Raw genomic sequence first — 19478 nt, 5'->3', positions numbered from 1 at the left:
TTTAATTAGAAGGTGCAGAACACGGTTCACTGAACTGGAACGCGTCCAAATACAGTACAAAAGGTGGGCTGATGCATTCCTGTGCCCATCCCTGCTGTACCTGCTCCAAAACATTCACTAAAATATACTTTACGTGTCTATGCACGCACTCACCTGTACGCACAGAGTGAGGGGGTTCGTGTGAGGAACTAAATTTAGTAAATCTGCTGTTAAACGGCTTCTTCCCTTGTCCACGTTTAACCCTCTGAACCCCAATGAGCCGTTTCAGGGTGTTTTATTCGCTGCAGTATATAAGTCCTGCAGCTCTATGGAATCAGCACAATCATGGCTAGAAGTGGGAAAAACTTAAAAATGTCTTTTCTGTAGAATAACAGAATTAGAATGACAGAAATCATAAAAAAGGAAAAACGCAAGTTGAATATTTTTTAAAAATTAGAATACATTTTAATTTGTATGTAAATCACTTTTCCGAGTGCCCACAAGTGTCATGAATATTGGAAAAAAAATGTGTCACCACATGCTATATATGTTAAATTATTTGCATTTTTACAACCTCTATATGCAGCTTCTCCTGCCTTTCCTGCTGTCCGCTCTGGGAAAAAAGCATGCCTTCCTGTCCGATTTTCAGTGAATATTTGTCACGTGACCGTGAATCAATCATGGCTTTGTGGTTTCATTGCAGGGCATAGAATTAAATGTTTTTAACAGATTCTGGTTTCTCCAAGTGGTTTATTTTTGGAAAATATCTTTCTAGGGACTGTCAGAAAGTTCAAATTACAACACCTGTTTTTACAGTTCCGTCCTACGATAAACAGTGTATTTCTTAAAGAAAGCCTCGTTGGCGGGATGTTGGGGTTCAGAGGGTTAATATGTAAAGACACCAACCCCCTCTACACTTCCACATGCCTGCATAAAACTCAAACCATACTGCACTGAGTGTTGTAGTGGAACTAACAGCTGAGACCGCATGGACAGCCAGAAGAGTGTCCGCTGCATGTAGCCAGCCAGCGTTCCTAACCCCGGGCGTTTTAATACTCCTGCCTCTTCTCCGCTTTTATTGGAGTCCTCCAAAGTTCACTTCGTTTGTGTGGCAATGGAGTAGGAGGACTGGAATATTTGTGGCCCGACAACAAAAGAGCTGGAATGCCCTTCTCTAAACTGGTTAATGCTGCCCACCACTGTCGGACCATCTCTGCCCTCTTCTCCCTCGAGAAAATGATTTTCTTCTTTGTGTTTCTTTTCCATTTCTCTCTCTCTTTCTCTCTGTGTGTCTTTGCCCCTGTAGGAACAGCAGTCTGGTCTTGATTATGGTAATGCTCGCTGCATCCAGAGCTTTGTAACCCTGTTTACAGATATTTGGCCGTAATAAACATGCTGACTGCAGATATAGTGGCTTTTGTTTTGACTCTGAGAGAGGTGCCCGTGGCCACAAAGAGAGCCTTTCTTGTGTTCTTGAGCTTTGAAATGAACACCAACTCTTTACACCCGCGCCTCTGGGTTGAGATTATCGCTGCCAGAGTGCACACTATCAGATCGTACTCAACACTGATACACGACATGCCACTATATGCAGCCATAAACAGCCAGTATAGAGCTATATGAGCCGGCGTGTTCTTACATGCACTCCCTCGGAGCGTGTGCAACAAAATGTCCCACTTTCTCTGCAACAAAGATATACTGTACAGTACAGCGCTACTGATGTGTTACTCATTAAACTTGTAAATCAGCAGACGCTCAGCCCTTTCTGTCCTTAGCTGGAGGTAAAAGACCCTGTGAGGTCTCAGTCTGTTCCATACATGGTGTCTTTATCTATAATCCCACACAGCTGAGCGCTGATAGGGAGAGCAGCCAGGGCCGTGTTAAAGAAAGAAAGAAAGGTGTTGGCTGAGTACTTTGACCCTGTTTTCTCTGGCGGCGCGGTGGCAGAGTGGACCGGACTGTATATTACATATATAATGTGGCAGCGACCAACTGTTTGCTCAGGAGCTTGTGTTCATATCTCTCCCGGCTGCACCTGTTCTGAGCCTCAACTGGCAGCAGCGCCTTGGGGAAAGATTAAGCGTGAGGGGGGAGGAGAAGGCAAAATGTAATGCAAGAATGCAGCCCTTATAACTATAAGAAGTGTACACTTTGAGCATAAACACAGCTGCGATAAACATACACAGAGCTGCTCTACATCCTCACAGCAAATCAGTGACATCAGCGTGACTTAGTGAAGTGTGGCTGGATTTATGCATTGACAGAAAGACTCCTGCACATAGAAAACGTCTCTCTGCATCACATACTGTATTTCCAGAAACTACTACGTGCAGAAAGTTCACTTCACCTTGTTTGTTTTGCATGTATTTGCAGATATTATTGATTCTTTTCATCTGCAAATGAATGTTTTATAACCACGAGTGTCAGGAATAATGTTTCAGAAGTAATTTGGCTTGTGTTGGATGAAAGCACGAGCCCACTGCAGTGCTTTACTTTATGCTAATCTCAGGGACAACAAAGGGAGGCTGTCCTCACCAACAGGTCTGCTCCGACACAACAACAAACACACTCACATCCTGTCTGCTCGACAGTCAGCGCGGCTTTTTTCACCCTTGATCAGCAACGTTGAGATTCTGATTTATATTTGATGACGTAAAAAATGTTTTAATAATGCATTTATTTTCTTTTTCTTTTGACATTTTGTGGATTTCCTGTCAGAAACAGTGTTATTACACTGTCTTGGAGCGATTGATCATTGTAGCACCTACATAACATACTTTGTCAGTGTCTGAAAGAAAAAGAAAGATTAATCAATAAGTTTTGATTTGATTGTGTTTAACCCTCCTGTTATGTTGCAGGTCAAATCGACCCATTTCAAAGTTGAAAAATCTAAAAAAAATTGTTTAAAGTCTTTATTTACAAAATAATAATAATAATAAAAAAATGTAAAATAAAATAACCAAAAAATCTATGTCATGTAAAATCAATTTATTTTATATGTGAGTCTTTCCAATGTACATTAAAAAAAGTTTTAACATGCTTTTTTTAAAAATAAAAACGAGTGAATTATCCTCCTTGAACCTGATCTGAGAGAGGTAAAGAACACCATTGCACTAAATATTGATTAAAATGGTTACTAATGGAGTTATTATTGAAATATAAACAATGTTTATTGGGATTTTTTAGTTTCTGACACTTTTGAATAATTTAACATGTGACAGGTTAGTGCTGTTCCTGAAAAAACAAACATAACAGGAGGGTTAAAATTGCAAAGACTATTTTGATTATTAATCAATTAATCAAATGTTTCTATCAATTTATTGATCACTTAGCTAATAATGATGACAAGACTTGTTGGAAAAATGTTCATCACAAAGTTTTAAAAATTCCAAGGAAATATAATAATATAAAAAATTCACTCAAATATTTGGCCTTTTTGCTTGATTATTGGTGTTCTGGTGTTCCCAACAGCTTCAACTTTTAATTAAGTTGCTCAATTAACTGCTGGAACTACAAAACATCAGAAACCTGCCCATCCAATTTCACAGAGCCCAAAGTGAAATCATCTAATATTCTTGTTTTGTCAAACTATCTAACGAAAAGATTTTAAAAAATCTCATATTTTTTGTCTTTGAAGCTGGCACCATCCAATGTTTTGTAAACATGACGTAAACAATCAATCAGATTAATTTATCAAATCTTCTCAGCTTTATATTAACACAAAATGTATTATTAAAAATTGTTGATTACCACTAAAACTATACATTCCTCTATTTATCATATCAGCACCATCAGCTGCACTTGATGGACACTTTCATTGCCGTCAGAACGCAAATGTAGACGTGAAACCATAATGTCCAAACGGATTGTGACAGCAGCACTCAGGCTCGGATGTTTTATCACAGATATTCATACACATCAGTCACAGACGGACGGAGGAGAACGTACGCCCCGAGTGTTGACTGCAGGCGCTGCCCTTCACAGTTTACCATGATGTGATTTCCACAGAGGTCCTTGATGTAAACGCCCCTCAACTACGTACGTTTCATTACCATGTGATGTCCCATCATGCTTTGCAATTAGCAACGGGTGCATTACACAACCCCCGTAGACATCAGCGACATGTAACTGCCACCAGAGGTTCAAAGCTCTGCAGCAGATGTGTAACTGCTAATAGCCAGCAGCAATCATCACCTCCTGTATGATAAAGATCTATGCAAATGTCCTGCTATCTCATTCCAAGCTGTATTTGTCTACACAAAGAACTACAAACATGTATGTAAATGTATAAAAATGTCTTGTGTTCCTCGCAGCGTCAGGAAACGAGAGCCCCCAGTGAAACTTGTGAACTCCCAACAATGTGTCCTGTCTGCTTCGCTAAAAGAAGTCATTCATTGTTGGTCTGAAACTGAATCGCACTCGATACAATCATATCCGTTTCACGCGGTGAGATCCAGTTGGACGTCTGACAGGAGGTACAGGAGCGATCCAGAGAGGCTGATGTGGAACACGGACAAGTTACGTTCATGCTGCATACCACCACCATGTGATCACGGGTTAGCAAGCACGGGGCTGCACGACTACAGACAGGGGTGAGCTATTAGTGAGGAAATTTTCAAAGTTGGAAACTTTCCATGGGAATTAACAAGAATTTATGCGAATTAACAGGAAATTATCGGAATTAATGGAATTTTATGGGGATAAATTGGAATAAACCGGGAATTTATGAAATTGAAGCATGACCCTTAACAGGGAACTTAAATATAGTCGGGGAAAATATATTTCTTGAGCATAATCGTTGGGTTGAGGCAGACAAGTAATATTTAACTCAACATTCATGTTTTTGTTGTTCAATGAAAGACTTGATTGTTCAATGAAATAATTAAAGCTTGATAACATTCTACTTACAAATAAATCTGTTGAAATGTTATGAAATTTTTTAGTTGTTAGTGATGTTTGTTAGAGCCAGAGTTTATGTGTTACTAAGGGTTAGATCGCAATGATAAGTTATGTTGAAGCCCCTGAGTTTCGGTTTGAAATCTGTGAAAATCACTTATCAACTCCTTTAGAAAGAACTTCTCTCTGCAGATTCTGAGCTGAGGGAATACATAAATCAATCCATCCTTATCCAGGGCCGGGTCGCGAGGTCAGCAGGATAAGCAATTTATTCCAGGGGACCCTGAAGTTCTCTCAGGCCAGACAGGACATGCAATCTCTGCAGTGTGTTTTTTTTAATTGCAAGCTGCAAGGTTACGTCAGCAGTTCCACCGAACATAATTACACAGTGAAAGTAGAACTTACTGTATGTACTGTAGATTCAGATTCATGTTCCTGCTATAACTGAACTAATGAATATGTTTGTAATGTTTTCTCATTGCAGCTAAGCCTTCTGGAAAAATCGCATATAGCATGCAATAGTTCACTCAATTATTAATCAGTACGACTTTTACTTGCATATGAATTATGGTATATATGGTATATGTATATATGTATATGGTATATTACCACTTTGGGTGATGTTTTGTTCCTGATGGTATTGCAGCTAACAGTCTTTTGGTATTCATAACAGATACTAATAAATTCATATCGATTTCATTTCTAGGAATCCTTTATGTTTATGGAACAGTGGCATGCATTTCTGGAGTATAATGCATATAATATAATTACATTAAACTAAAAGGGAGGCATTAAGAGTGCATTGAATGGTAAAACATATATAATGTGTGAATTTGCAAAATTAGCTGCCAGCAACAGTGCTTTTTGCTGAAATCATTTTTTAATATTCTTCACAGGTAGAGCACCTAATCGGTCCATTGCTTGCAGTAGTAGAGTGATATTCATATGGAAGGAGCACACAGCCTGCAGAAGAAACCCTCAGGTAACACAGCCAGCTGATAACTACCGCTGTGGTTCACTTTGGGGTTTTAGGATTCGGCACAGAAACTCGTCTCTCTGTTGAACTTGTTTCCTCATACGGCCCTTAGAAGCCAAAAGGTCCAGACACTTAGACAGCACTTTTTCTCCCTGAGAATTTTTCCTGCAGACTTATCAGCTGCCATCACCTCACAGACTGTAATCGACGTGTCAATCCTCTGCATCCTAACTTCTGCCTGAAATTCACATGAATCTCACAGCGTGTGAGAAGCGTTTTTCAGAAGAAGTCAGTCGGTTCTGCAGACGAGTTATTCAGCCTGTCCTTTGAGCTGCTGCACATTTAAATGAATGTCAGGGTTGAAAGAGAACATGACTTCTCATTTCTGTTGTGTGTACTGAGGCTCCGTCATGAATTTCTGATGGCTTGTTTGAAGGTTGAACACATCAATCTTTTAAAAGTGACTTAAAGGTTCTGTGTGGAGTTTTTAAGCCGGGCTGACACATCAACATGGCTGATATTTCAGCTTGCTGCAGATTGTAACATATATCAGTATCTGTCTAACATGCTGTCAAATAAGTTGTATGCAATTTCAGCACAGACATGCCAACGATGTATTTCTTTACATAGTGTGACTATACATGGAGAAGAGAAGACGCCAAAATAAAAATAAATAATGATGTCATTTCATGTAAAAAAAATATTTTAATTAAATTTAAGCACTAATTTATTGACAAAATGTGGCATAAACTGATATTTCTGTTTTACCATTTTATTTATTTCCCTTTGTATTATTTTTGTATTGTTTAATTTACATTGTATGTATTTATTTATGCATTTATTTATTTATTATTTATTTTAAAATGTGTTTATTAAAATATTATTATTTATTTTCCTGTTAAATTTACATTTATTTATTTATGCATGTATTTATCTATTTTTATATATATTATTAATATTATTATTGATATTTTCATTATTATCCATTTTAAAATATATTTATTTCTGACTTATTTACATTTATTTTTGTATTTTCTCTGTATTCTGCAAACGGGGTCTTTTAATGTCATATTAATTTATTTATTGTGTCATTTATTTATTTATTTAGCTTCACGGTCACACCAACAACATATAATAATACAATAAAATAAAATTATGAGGTTACCTTGAATTTGTTTGCTCAAATTATTTATATTTCTTTAAAAAAACATTTGCTTATTTTACTTTCAGCTCTCAAATATTGATAAAGCATTTAGATGAGCAGGTTTTCTTGCACCTTGTGCTGCACAAGGACACAACTGTACTTTATCACATCAATCAATCGATCGACCGAGAATTCTTCAGCACGTCGTTGTTGTCAAGTAGTGACACTGCAAACAAGTTATCATACTAATATTAATTTCAAAGAATGCAATTAACAGACATGTAGGCAGGTCTTGGAGGCCAAACATCATAAAGACTTCAGCTTGACCTTTGCCCTCTGCAGCACCAGTTAAAAACACAAACTGCAATCTTTACCAGGAACAATATGGCCACAAACACTTTCTACCCAGATAACTGTGGTTTGTGCTTTCCGCTGGAGCCTTCCTTCTGACTCCAGACACACACACACATACACAGAGAGAGCTGCCTTTAATACAGACGAATGCATGAGAATGAATGAAATTACAGAGAGTATCAACAGAGCTGCAAAAGAGGAACATTTTCAACTTAGCTGAGAGGAGGCAAAAACCACTTCCTTTCAGTGAATGAGAGAGGTTGTCCAAGAAACCGCACAGTTTCATAAAATACCACCCACTCTATCTCTGTGATGCTGCAACCTAACATTACAGCTGCACCTTGTTTATACTGCACAACAATACAACCATATGGTGCGAAGCGGAGAGCACTTGCCCTTCACAGGAGAAAAAAAGCCCAATACGTGACAGCGCCACGCCTCCGCGGCTGCACTGCGACCCAGCCGAGCCTCCTGGCTGTAACGCAGGTACACCACCTATCACAGCGTTTACACAACCACGAATTAAGCCACACAAAGACAAACTAATCCAGCCTGGTATTAGCCAGAGTTGTTATTATCCAGTTATTGTTTCCTGCGTTCCTGGAAATGCCATTTAGCAGCATGCTTGGTAATTGTCTTCCCTAAATTAATCCCTGGCTTCTTTGCAGAGCAAAAACGATATTCTGTCTAGACATCCAAGAGCCTCAAGGCGGGTTATTAAGTTAGTTTATTGATCACCATGAAAAAATGCTTATTCAAATGTCACTAACAGAAAAGGAGACGGCATTAATAACGAAACAGCTTGCACGCACATCCGTCTGACTGTAATGGTTTCATTTTAAATGTCACTGTGTCTCTCTCCTGCTTAGCATTAACGCTCATAAAGCTTACTTTTTTCCGGTTAGTGGCAGGCCGGGCTCGAATGGCCATCTGAGAAATTCAATTCACTCAAATTGAAATTGAGGTTTAGTACGGGAGCTGTCCAAAAGCGTGCGCTGGGATTACCCAACCAGGTGGTGAGTCAAACTGTCGGAGAATAAAAGTAATTCAACCGCTGGCTCGGGGCCCACTCACAGTTTGCCCGTCCTGCTTTCGCGGCGCCTCACAACTCTCTGGTCGGAGATAAATGTCAGCAGAGCTCAGAGATTATCTGTGTATGAATTCAGATGTATTTAGACTGCGTGTGTTTGTATTTGTCTGTGCGCGTGTGGATGTTTGTACATATTTGTCCATTTGATTATGTGTGTGCATGTTTGTATTTGCGGCCGTGGTTGTGTGCCCAGGTGGGGGGGGGGGGGGAGTGTGTGTGAGTGTGTGTATCCGTCTATGTTTGTGAGTGTGTGTGCCAAAACGGGAAAGTGATTCCCCTGATGGGCATGACAGATGGGCAGGGAGTGGCTCAGTTGTTCTCTGTGCCACCTGAGAAGCACAAGGGCGGGCCGTGTGTGTGCCGGAGCAGCTACACGCTCACCTCTCATCCCTCCGACAGAAGCCACTTTGTTTTGATTCATGTACTAGTAGCGCCTTTATATAAGTGGGCCGATTGCTGATTTGAAGTTGTTCTGCATAACACGACAGAAAAGACTTATAACTGGAGCAAAGTCACATGTAGAAAACGCTCATTTTTAGCCAGCTGACCATCACTTTCACTGGTTAAACTACAGCTCGTCAAAATATTCCATCATGATCTGTCATTTTATATCTTGATGATGTTTTATATACGTTTTTATACAGTCATGGGAAAAAAATATAACTTGTTTTCTTCAATTTCTTGTTCATTTTAATGCCTGGTACAACTAAAGGTACATTTGTTTGGACAAATATAATGATAACAACAAAAATTGCTCATAATTTAAGAGCTGATATCTAGACATTTTCCATGGTTTTCTCGATAACCAAAATCATTATCAAGAAAACCATGGAAAAAGCTCTTAAATTAAACTCTCATGAGTTATTTTTGTTGTTATCATTATGTTTGTCCAAACAAATGTACCTTTAGTTGAACCAGGCATTAAAATGAACAATAAACTGAAGAAAACAAGGGTGGTCTAATCATTTTCCATGACTGTATATTCCATACTCAGAGGCTGCACCTTCTGAATTGACACAGCTCATTTTAACCAACAGCACCTCGATGTTTCACTCCAGCTTTGCTCCTATGTGCAAGAATGAAAAGATGGAGGTGATATAGCCCTAATATCACCTCTATTATATTATTCATAAGTCACAGAAACAGTTTATATCACGGTATAGTAATTATTCTGCAAATGCTCCATATTGTAGTTCGTATCATTTCATTTTCTTCCATCTCTACAAACCAAAGCAGCTGAAAGACAGTCAAACTAAAAGTGTTACAAGCCTCCTCCTGCTCTGTATTTACTCTCCTCCATATCTCCTTACCTTGCAGGCAGCTGGAGTCACAATATCACACAAGAATAACGTGGAGAATAGATGCTGTAAAGCCAGATATCCTCTCCCCCTGGATATACTGTCATGTCGCCCAGCTCTGTGTTAAACTGTGGCTTCTATCACCTGTTACTAATAAGTGTTAATGCTGTGAAGACACATGTAAACATCTCTGCACAGAGAAGAGTGTTGTGAGTAATCGCGGGTTGCAGAGGTTTGCAGAGCAATGTCACATCCCACAAATCTCAGTACGTGGTGGTGCAGACCTGAACCTCAACATGTTGTTGTTGATTAAACTTCCTGTATGGAGGCTTCAGAACTGAAAAGATAAATGCTTTTACGTGACATAAGCCACAGCAATGCAAAACACTTATGTGCACATTCCCACATATGCAGCCGAGAACAATATGTTCAGGCCTTGAGAGCCAAAGGCCGAAATGAAAACGGTTTCTCTGCGTGCCAGCGTCTGCACTCGGCCAAAGAGAACAAAGCTGCACTCTCCAATATCTCAAACCAGAGAGTGAACTCTTCTGCAGTTCAACAAGACCTACAGACTCTGATGAAATGATCCTGCCGATCCTGGCATGTCAATTTTTCTGTTTCTGTTAAAGTTTCATATCATCATATCAATAATTCATGCTTCTGGATTGGGACCTGCAGCATTTTAAGCAAGTAGTTCATAAAAATAAGCTGTGCACCAGTCAGTCAGCAGGCTCCACCTGTTACTGAAATGTGTCTGCAGCTGTTATGTCAATACATCACATACATATTCAATCCACATTGAATATGCTCTTCAGGTTGCAGATACAGACTGTGAACATTAGCTAGACTAATTGCTTCTACAGATCTCACTCCAGTCTTTGAGATGTCCTTTTTTTAAACCTAACTGGTTGAAAAACTGCTTTCAGATCAATAAAGTGCAATTGAACCGCAGCTGAAACAGTAACTGCTTTATGCTCAATGTACAGTGCAGTGCCGGGCCTTTAGCACATATATAAATCATGAAGAATGCAAGTTGAAAAGGATCATAAGTCAACACGATCACCGCTGTGAAGCTAAGGCGTGACCTGTCAGTGAGGCACAGCATGTTCGCCTCTGGATAGCGGCGCTGACGAAAAGGGAAAAGTGCAAGTTCAACACTGTGCGAGATAACGCTCTTCAGGAAGAGCGCTGACTGCTGCAGCTCGGGGTCTGTGAACTGTGCGATGCTGCGCTGGCTCGCCGCCAGGAGACGCACAGAAAAAAGCCCAAAAAAATCTGTAGCAGCACCAGGCTAATCCAAGTGTGTCCATTTACTGCCCTGTCAGCCCTCGAGTGATTCCTCAGTGCAGGGATGTAGACATGTCTACCGCGGTTTGCAGAACTCATATGTGGTTATTTAAGAGAATATTCAAAGTGTGATAATAATCCATATTCAAATGGGATGTGATTAGGCCGACAAATCACTGAGCATGAGAACATGCAACGTTTTCTGACACGCAATTTGATTTGTAAAAGAAGGCTGGTGCAAGCTATTAGCCTGCTGTCTATATATAACACTCGTGCTGCTCAGGTGGCAGACACAGAAAGCTGTGCTCATGTGGAAAGAAACAACCTTTTTTTACATACCGCACTTATCCATATGCATGCAATTTTTAACATCTTCCATTTTGCAGAGAAGCAGGGCGAGCTAATAAACATGTGAGTGAGCTGAACATATGTGCTGTACAGCTCAGATGTACTATACATACAGGATCTGATATCTGCACCTGTGGAAAGGAGACACTGTGTTCCAGCATGGAAAAATAAAACCGAGCCAGCCTCCCCTGCAGTCTTTTGACTTTGTGTCACCAGCGAGGTATCAACGTAACTATACACTCACGGCTCCTATTGATGTAGGTTCACAGTTAATTAAGTATGTGCTGAAACAGGAATATTGAGTGACTGGGCAGAAAACATGTCATGATCCAAGAGCTGTGCACAAAACTGTGAAGGCACTTCTTACCTTGGTGGTCAGTTGTTTTCACTTGAGTGCTGTTTCTTTACATCCCGGCTTTCATCCCAGCGTAGCTCTCAGGGAACTCTGTAATCACAACAGACAATCTGTGATTCCTTCACATCTTTGCCAACAAAAGAAAAACATCCACCAGGCCAAACACTCCAGAGAGTGAAAAGGCTTACAGGAAAGATTCTGCGAAACAGGAGTTAGCCAAATCCTACAGATAGCCACAGCTCGGCACAGGGAAATCCACATGGCCACTGATGCATGCATGTACTGCCAAGTCAGGGATGACATGGGAGGAGTCTCAGAGTTCAAGAGAGGAAAATCCCCGAAGGAGGTGCAAGGTTTTCTTGCCGATGCAAACCGATGTTAGATTTTCATGTGACCAGCTTACCACTAAAAGGCTTACTAGTCTAATCCTTTAGCCAAATGAAGTGTCTAACTTAAAGCTTAGGCTGGCCAGAAGAATCAAAGGGAGTTTATAGTATGAACCTTGCTAGACTTTCAAAAGGCCAGGAGTATCTGTTCAGGAATGCACTGATGGAAAGAGACTGCAAAGGTATTAATCATCTCTTTGGCTACCTTCCTCCTCGTGCAACGAGGCCCATTATTTACACCTGTGGTACCACTTCAATAAAAGAAAAGCCTGCAGCCGATATTAACAAGCCAGGGTTCATTAGTACTTATACTTCAACTCGAGATGTCACAATCCTGGCAGCAAATGTGAATAATTAGCAATAGACAATTTGCAGTCACGCCTCAACACAAATCAAGGTGAAGATGAGACACACACTTGAGTGGATGTTCAGACCGTTTGTGTCTGTCGAGTAGATGAGACTCAGTGTGCATGCTCCACATACCTGCACAGAAACTTTAACTTCAAAATTAACGTAATAACCCTGGCCTTGATGCACGACTACAGAAGTAAATTATATTTCCACTGTGCATCGTATTCAATCATCTTATACTGAACTCGACCAGATCTGCCTCTTCGCATTGGATCAAATAAAGTGACTGGAGGACAAATTGAATAATGCTTCACATCTGTTTTAATACTCAAAGTATTTGCACAATAAACACACACGCACACACACACATACGCACACGCGCACACACACACTGTGTACACAAATGAACATGAAAGTATCAACAAATATAATTCATAAAAAGGCATCACAAGTGGATTATTAATGATCAATCAGAGGTGAAAAGATCAAAAGACACAAGAGTGAGAGACTCAGCTGCACAGATCTGACCCCAGATCTGCATGAAATTAGGAAAAAAGTAGAAACAGCTGTTTCCTAATAATTCCCTGTGTGTTGGTGTGTTGGTGTGTGTGGGTGGGTGTGTGTGTGTGTGTGTGTGTGTGTGTGTGTGTGTTGGTGTGTGTGTGTTGGTGTGTGTGTGTGTGTGTTATGCTGACTCACTACGTTCCCCAGTGAAAAACCTGCTACACATCAACCGCAACATTCCCACACTGAAGGAAATATCAGACTACTCTGGAATATGTGGCCTGAAGTCTTCAAAAAGAAAAACTGCATAAAAAAATCATGTCAGTGTGAGGTTTCTGGCAGAAAAGGTGGTTGCTCATAGCTAAAATTCCACCTTAAGGTTAGTCCACCTTAAGCGAGCTTGAGTCGAAGTTGTTGCCAACTGCAGGACTAACTCGTTTCACTAAAATCAGCAGGTGGCAAGCAAGACCTGGGAATTTTTTCTTGCGTTTTTGAAACATTTATTCACCTTAAGCCTTAAAACTGAACACACACTACTGCTTCATGTCACAGCCTTATTCTCACTGTCTTGCCATACGTTATTCTGTATGGAATCAGTGATATGGGAAGTCAACACAGGGTAATGCACATTTTGCATATCATAAACTCAAACAACAACAGCCCCCTCCTTCTCTGCACAGTTAGACTCTAAGTGTTCATGCAGGCTATCCTTTGCATCTGACGTAAAGAAACCATACAACCACAAACCTGTGGCATATAGACTCCTTTATCAGAAAATGTCACTCTTTAGTCACACATGGTTACACACGTAGGTCGGTTGCAGAATGAATCAGAAGAAAAGTGTATTCACAGGAAGAGCTTTCATCTGTTTGAACATGTCGTGTTGTTTTTGCGGTGGGCTGCAAAAAGCAACTAATAAAAGTCCCCAATTGTATACAGATGCATTATGATATTACACATTCGTTTTTTATACTTGCCTATCCCCGAGATACAAGTTGTGATAATATCAGACAGCATTTCCACTGAAAAATAAAGAAATAGTCCCATGAGAAAAACATGCACATGTATTGTCTCTGTTTGTGTACAAATAATTGGTCTACCGCACAATTCATAATCTGAGTTTTGCCCACATCCAACGTCACACAACTAAACTCCTGAAATGCTCTCTGGCACTTCAGGCCTTAAACTTTGTTTTTACCTGTTGCTATTTTCTCCTGAGTGCCTGATCTTTATTGTGCATGTGCAATTTCCAAGAGAGTTGAGAAGGAAACGAGATGGCTCACTCCTAAAATACTTCCATAATCTTAGCTCTAGAGAAAAATTATATTTATTAGACATGGCATTTCACTGGCTCCGCTCCAGGCTATCTTAATTGTTGAGCTCTGTGTTTATGAACGTTTTTGAGGTTAAAGACATAATTTTCTGTGGTATTTAAGTTCAGTATTTGAGACAAAAATAACGTTAATTTTAGCTGTCTGTAGTTATTTTATCTGATCTTGTTTCTCTCCATATGTATGGTCGTGTGAGTTACACTCTTTCATGCCGTTATTAAAATGTCAACACTGATAATAACAGCGCGTGACAAGCAAAGACAAGTCTGGAACATTATAAAAGTTGTATTTCATTAACTTCCTATCATTCATCAGGTGGATTTGTCTCAGCTTTGACTGACAAAAACAAAACCCTCCACATCCGCTGATACACACGATATATCATTACGTAATAACGGTCTGTGTTTTTGGCACATTACACACTTTTTTCCAGGTGGTGTCATTATCTGATGACATTCAGCCAAGTAGCACCGCAACATTATCACCTTTCCACCTGACTTGGCAGGTGGGACGCACATGGGGCCACTCCTATCTCGCATTGTGAAGATAATGAAATTATTCTTCTTGGATGCACACAAAAATCACTGCTAGTTGCAGGGATTTGTTAAAACGAAATAGGAACAGAATTGGTGGCCATTTGGTATCAGATTTTCTGTCACAACTTTTTTCCACAGATGGAGGCTGGAGGTGTGGTTATATATGGTTGTATACAGTACAGGCCAAAAGTTTGGACACGCCTTCTCATTCAATGCGTTTCCTTTATTTTCATGACTATTTACATTGCAGATTCATCAAAACTATTAATGAACACATGTGGAATTATGTACTTGTGTGAAATAAGTGTGAAATAACTGAAAACATGTCTTATATTCTAGTAAGCAAAGGGTGGTTACTTTGAGGAATCTAAAATACAAGACATGTTTTCAGTTATTTCACACTTTTTTTGTTAAGTACATAATTCCATATGTGTTCATTCATAGTTTTGATGCCTTCAGTGAGAATCTACAATGTAAATAGTCATGAAAATAAAGAAAACGCATTGAATGAGAAGGTGTGTGTCCAAACTTTTGGCCTGTACTGTATATATTTGAGCATTATTACTAGGCAGGACTTGCTCCATTACTCAGCTCTGAGGTGAAGTGCTCAGGCCTCTTTAAGCAACACTGCTGGTTTGTTTTCATTACCGGCTATGGCCATTCAGTGTGGCCATGCATCTGATTCTCCAGCTAATCCATATGCTAAGCCAGCTCTCAGCCTCTCGGGGAGGATAAATATGCATCGGCACAGGCGGGACAGATAAGAGGGCCAGCTGCTTGGAGTCAGGGTTAAACCTGACAGCACTCAAGCTCATCTACAGTATATACTCCGTTTTATTTTACATTTTACATCTATTATCACAGGGAGGGAGAGAGCCAGGTTAGAGCTGCATTCAGGAACCATGCGGTAATGATTCATTCTGTTTGGCCATACGCGAACTTCTTAAATTAAATCAAATATTTTTAGAATATTTTTTTATTTAAAACAGGTTATTGTCATGGTTCTTGAATGAAGACATGACCAGTTGGAATTAAACAACTCTTAGAAATCTTTTCTTTTTCTTTCATTTCACAAAATAAACTAATTACCTAATTATTATAACTTCTAGCTTTTTTTCTAGCAGTACATTAAAAGTGTCCAAATATAAAAAATATATAAAATGAATACATTAAATATATTTTTAAAAAATTAATTAAATTAAAATAAATATATAATTTAAAAATATATATATATCGGTATATATACTTGATTTAGAAAAAAATAATTGGTCAAAAAAAATTCACAACATGATTACTAACACATCTGATTAATTTAGAGAAAAATTTGACATTAATCTGTTATATGCCTATATATATACATATATATATATATATATACACACATTTTAGTATAGTTATCATAACCGGCATTGTGTGATCACTCATCATAAGTAAAAGTTAAATTATATCCAGCCCTAATCTGCAGCCAACCTTTAATAGTATAATTTTACACATACGGCTGGAGGCGTGTAACATAAAACCATGAGCAAACATCATCATTTCAGTCGTTTGTTTGAGCAAATATAAGATAAACGGTGAACAGAGAACGAGACGTTTTCATTAATATTTACTGCCTTTGAGTAATAATGCCTTTGATGTGGGACAGTCACATACACACACACACGAACACTGCACAGTAGCAGCCATAAGGCTTGTTGTGATTCTGCAGCAGAACATGCATCCACATGAGCTCCAGGCTTGTGACATGCTTCAGTCCACAACAACACACAGATACAAAGAATATAGATATTATTGTTCGTTGAAGCCTGTTTACCACCATGAATATGACCAAATTCTGAATATTAGTAGGAAAAACATTTAGAATGATATATATTGTTTGAATTATTGAGCTTTAGAGGTGTTAGTTTGCTTAGGGTTTTAACTTTGGACACAGTCAGGCTAAATGTTTTCCCTGTGCAAAGACTTTATTCTTAACTACACTATTTTTTTTCTTTTAAAATAATTTTAAAAAGTAGTAAAAAAAAGACTTACCATCAAATAACAGCAAAAACACATTTACATTTTTACTGTAAAGAAGATAGAAAGTATGATGTGCATTATTTGTATTATTTTTTTTTTTACTAATAATTTACAGTAATTTAACATTCAAGACCATTAATAGCAAATAAATAATCCTGTTTGTAGAAGAAATCTACAATGTCCCACTATATACATTTAATTTAAGGTTAATATTTGTTATAAAATGTATTAACTTTTTTAATGAATTTTGAACAAGGAAAACCCTGTAAAATACAGTAAATTTCTGTAAAATAACTTTTTTTCCTACAGTCTCCTGACTTTAGCTCCATATTTCTTTTAAGAGAAAATTATCTGATTTTAGTTTAGTATTCTGTGTTGTTTGTATCCTAAATGGAGCTACGCTAGCAGCTTTCTCTCGTCTGCTGGCAGATACATCACTGACAAAGTGTTTCTCTACAGAATCTGACAGGACAGAATCTTGTGTCCAGCAGCCAACAAACAATTAACAGCGTCACAGAAAGTCATGTAACAAGACGATGAGCCCTGAAGGAGAGTCCTAAAAACACCAATCCCTTTTCATCCACATTTAAAAGACAGAGTGAAAAGCAGAGAATAAAGGCTTGCCTATTACCAGCTACATTCTTGGACAAGCCGCACAAAAGGTGAGATTTATGGGTTATTGGACGACCCATATGTTTCATTTTTATGGGAGAAAAGAGTTCAAGGACGAACAGCTGAATCCACAGTCGCTGCTGATTCTCTTTGAAATGCTAAGATCGAGTAGACTGCAGTTTATTTTTCTTAAATCCTGCATAAAACAGGATGCATTCTTTACCTCGTCATGTCTGTGTACCTTCTATTTCCATTGGGCTTAAATAAGAAAGCATTAAATAAGCCTGCTCATCTGCTCTGCAATCATCTGCCTAATAGCAAGAGACAGAAGATTCTCTGTAAATACCTTTCTGCTCTTTTCATCAAGCCAAGAATAAGAGAACTTCTATTTTTCCTCACACTGTCCCTGTGAGTCTGTCAGAGTCGGTCCAGCACATCAGCATGCGAGTCCCGCACACAAGAAATTGTGCAGGCAGACTGTGATGCTTAATCTTCACCATAAAAAAATCTCTCTTGTAAGATGACAGCGTCTCCCAAAACTAGACTGCAGCCATTGTTAATCTTTTTAGACAAATCTGACATTTGGGACAGAGCTGTTTGTCAAAAGCTTCCTATTATAAACAACATCAAGCTTTTCTATTTCAAAAAACAAACAGGACCGTATATATAGATGCTTCTCATGGTTTTCTGGTCAGGGCCGTCACTTCTGTTTGAAATTCAGACGTTCAATCGTTATTATTCGGACTTGAATTCAACATTTGCATTTCCTGATTGACAAAAAGTTGTACCCGTTGCGAAAGTAACTCATTTCTGCAGCACTGGGAGTTCTGGAGTGTTGGTGTTTACACCGCCATCACAGGAGCTTTGGACCGGTGGTGGTGTTGTGGCTGAACCGGAGCTTTTACAGCAATTTACAAACGAACAGGCCAAGTTTTAGTTCGTCAAGGAGGAAAAGTGTTTTCAGCTTTGTCTGTTTGTCAGCAAGATTACAAAAATACTACTGGCCCGATTTTTAACAAAAGAACCCAGTAACACTTCAGAGCAGACCTGAATAAAGGGGAATATACTTCCTCTCATGTGAATATCTTCAACAACTTGGAAATACAGTTAAAACTTTGGTACACATTTCATGTCTCACTTGATCTGTTTCCTTTGCTCTTCAGTGTCATGCAAATACTGGAAACAGCTTTCAGCGTGTTGTTTAATGATGAACACACCGAACTTTCCAACTCAGGAAACGGGACCACCTGAAGAGTGAGTCTGGTTTTAGCACCTTTTTCTCCTTCAGAGCTGCAACAACTAGTTGATTTATCTGTTATTCAATCAATATCAAATCAATCTGCAAGCACTTTTCAGCCTCTCAAATGAAGGATTTTCTGTTTTGTATCACTTCAAACTTCACCACTGGACAGACAAAACAAATCATTTGAAGATGTCCCTCTGGGCTGTTGGAATCTAGAACAAGCATTTTCACTATTTGTTAACATTTCATATATGAAAGGATTCATCGATAAACTGGGCAAGCTATCGATCGTAGCCTCTATACAGCGAAAGCATGAATAAACAGTATTTTGTTGAATATTTTCTTACTTCTTGCTCACTGAATAATAATGTTGCTGTGGGGGCTTCTCTGCTGAATGGACTCTGAGGAGACGCTGGCTGAGAGCTGCTGTCACGGCCCACAACTAGGACTTTCGAACAGAAGTGGGCCAAGTGCTCTCGACGCCAGAGAAAGGCCTCAAACAGAAATGGTTGCCGACTCGCTGACACTTTGCCAAACCACCCGCTGAATCACATCCATGTATTTGCATATTATGCAAATCAGCCCGAGCAACTTAAGTGTAAAGCGGGGGACATGTGTGTGTTCGTCTGTGTGTGTGAGGGAGCTCCTTTTCAAATCAGCTTACCATCTACCGTGACACATTAACATCACTCATGTCACATGTGCGACCTATATGGACTCCTTCAGCTGATGCTCCTCTGCAGACTGCACAGAGTAAACTTTACTTTCT

General features: G+C 39.1%; 1 protein-coding gene across 2 annotated transcripts in view; it reads right to left on the bottom strand.

The window, feature by feature from the left end:
* Window positions 1-19478, bottom strand: part of LOC131959078 (thyroid hormone receptor alpha-B) — a 181058-nt gene that overhangs the window by 144131 nt on the left and 17449 nt on the right. For both annotated transcript variants that reach the window (XM_059324181.1, XM_059324183.1), the window contains exon 2: window positions 11740-11817. The gene's annotated coding sequence lies outside the window, so the exon portion shown is untranslated. The remainder of the gene's footprint in view (window positions 1-11739; window positions 11818-19478) is intronic.

The sequence above is a fragment of the Centropristis striata genome, chromosome 21 (genome assembly GCF_030273125.1).
Source record: "Centropristis striata isolate RG_2023a ecotype Rhode Island chromosome 21, C.striata_1.0, whole genome shotgun sequence".
Lineage (NCBI taxonomy): Eukaryota > Metazoa > Chordata > Actinopteri > Perciformes > Serranidae > Centropristis > Centropristis striata.
The sequence above is the reverse complement of the archived record's forward strand: the minus strand, read 5'-3'. Positions and strand labels throughout refer to the sequence as shown.